Source organism: Nansenia antarctica (genome assembly GCF_963989245.1).
Source record: "Nansenia antarctica genome assembly, chromosome: 6".
Lineage (NCBI taxonomy): Eukaryota > Metazoa > Chordata > Actinopteri > Argentiniformes > Microstomatidae > Nansenia > Nansenia antarctica.
In genome coordinates this window covers 66,978,063-66,980,861 of record NC_137676.1, presented here as the reverse complement: position 1 = coordinate 66,980,861, position 2,799 = coordinate 66,978,063, and positions in this window count along the sequence as shown.

Genomic DNA, 2,799 nt, shown 5'->3' with positions numbered 1-2,799 from the left:
GCAATTTGTCTAAGTAAGTGAATCATGTAGACATCAGTCATCATAAGATCAAACAGATCTATCATATGTGAGGACCAGTGGCCATTGGCAGTCATTCCCTCATTCCAGTTCTGCGCTGCGTGCCACCACACCTTTTGAACACGTGAAGCACTGTCAACGACGATGCCAGGCTGTGTAACTATGTTAATTCAAGCAAATACAGGGACTCTGATTCTGCTTATCAAGAGGGTTGGTGCTTGAATGTCCACGTACACCATGTGTTGATTTAGGCAAATCATTGAGGGCTAGGCAATACATAAATATCACGGTCGGCTCTACATTAAAAGTCCTGAGTGATGGAAAAACACTGTGTCAACAGTTTAGTTCTGAAAAAAAAGCATCCAAGCAGAGCCGTTTGATGATTTAATTGTAGAAAATGAAAAGAATATGTGTAGTTTTACCTGACATCAATGCTCTCAGCTGGATTCTGATTCTGAATTCTGCTTCACGATGGAACCGTCACCCTCAGCTGAATAGCAGTGGTCAGCTTCTCTAGACTTGCTACTGTATCTTTAATTAGTCAATTAGCACCCAAAAATGCCCCCCCAAAAAAGCAAGCTAGTCAAGCCACTGAAACACCTCCAGTTTATTTAGCGAAGTAGTTACACAAACCCACCAAACGATGGCAGTCACGCTGCATCTTCCGCAGAGACGTCAGTGAATACACAGGGATGCCCTGTTGCCCATCCTCGTTTTCTCTTAACCCTTTCCTGCCCCCCCTCGACACCTCCATCCATCCATCCATACCTCTATACATCCATCCATCCCTACTGCCTTCCACCCCTCCCTCCCTCCATCCATATCTCCATCCATCCATATCTCCATCCATCCCTCTATCCCTCTATCGCTCTTTCCCTCCATCCATCCCTGCTTCCCTCCTTCCCTCCATCCCTTCCTCCCGCCTTCCCTCCCTCCCTCCCTCCTTCCCTCCATTCCTCCCATCCAACCAACATCATTAAAAAGGAAGACAATGTCAGTATCTGCGACAGTAAGGGTTTAAGGGTTTTAAAGCAACAGCGGACCAATTGAAGCACAGAAGAAGACTGAGCGAGTTACCCTGAATGATCCCATTTATAAACAAACGAACAAACAGACAAACAAACAAATAAACAAACAAACAAACAAACAAACACAACAGAAGCAGCGAGAGAGATCTGTAACAGACTGGATGGATGACATCAACGTTGGTCTTGTTGCTCTATCAGAGGCATAGATTAATAATATGAGGATCTTTAAACATGCAGGTCGTTAACAGACGGTCTTTAACAGTCTGTGGGGTCCAGCCTGGTCATCTCAGTCGGGGTCCGAGCTGCGGGCCTGTAACCACGGCGACTGTTGTTGTCACAGTTCTGAGGCGACCAAGCCGGTTGTTGTTGTTTTTTGCCATAAGAGAGACAACCGAGTCAAGTTGTCTCGACCAACGATAGAGAAAAAGTAAGACATAGAAATAGAACTCTAGATCTATGAAGTAGAAGCCGAGAGAATCTGTATGAAAAACAATCCTGTCATCCTCCCATCTGAACCCTCATCCAACAATAAAAATCCTTTCAGGATTTAAATTTAAATTCTTGAAATTCCCAATTCAAGAAATGAAAAAGAAAATCCTGTATTAAAAAGGAATACCACTTTCCAATCATCACTTTAATTAACGTCAAGGTGAAGTCATTGTGATGTCATGCTGATGTCATGGTGAAGTCATGGTGAAGTCATGGCGAAGCCATTGTGAGGTCATCTTGAGGTCATGGAGAAGTCATCAAGAGGTCATGGTGATGTCATGCTGATGTCATAGTGCGGTCATGGGGAAGTCATTGTGATGTCATGGCAGAGTCATGGTGAAGTCATGGTGAAGCCATGGTGATGTCATGGTGGGGTCATAGTGATGTCATGGTGGAGTCATAGTGATGTCATGGTGGAGTCGTAGTGATGTCATAGTGATGTCATGGTGGAGTGTTTCCAGGGGCCGAGACCCCGGCCAGCCAGCCAGGACGAGAGGCTGGCGAGACAGAGAGAGGTACGGACATAGAGACTCTACACAGTAATACAAAACACTCACATTATCACACAGTGATGTCATGATTTGGGATAATCACATTGTTGTGGGTGGGGAAGATGGGGGGTGGGGGGCAGGGTGGGGGGGTCCTGTGTGGATGTGCATAGAGAAATACAGAACCCCCCTCCCGTCCCCTTCCCTCCCCTCCCCTCCACCCCCGCACCCTGGATAAAGTCATTCAACACGGTAGTCTGAGGGTCCGGAGGGACACAGTGGACTCAGACTACAACCCAGCGTTGACTAATAGTCCCAGTTTAGTCCCAGTTTAGTCTAATCCCCCAATCCAGTCTCTCTTTCTCTTCACCTCGTTTCCACTCTGAAGAAACAAACAACTCTTTTTTTCTCTCTTTCTTCTTTTTTTTTTGCTTTCCGTGACGCCGCATTGACGTGGTGGTCCGAGTTCTGCAGTCAGACCAGCAGGCAGCGGTGAGTCTGTGGTCATGGTGTGCTGCGGACCCCCGGTGGTTCTGGGGGGGCAGAGACGGGCCTTCATCTCTCTCTCACACCACCTCCTCCTCGACCTCCACCTCCTCCTCCTCCTCCTCCACTTCCTCCCCTTCCACCTCCTCCGCCCAGGGGGTAAGGTTGGTTTAGATAAGGTCGGGGGGGGGGCGGGGTAAGGTTGGTTTAGATGGGGTGAGGGGGTTTGTTTGGGAGTAGTCATCTCTGTCATCACTTTCAGTCGGGAGCAGGGGCCAGAGGTCAGAGGT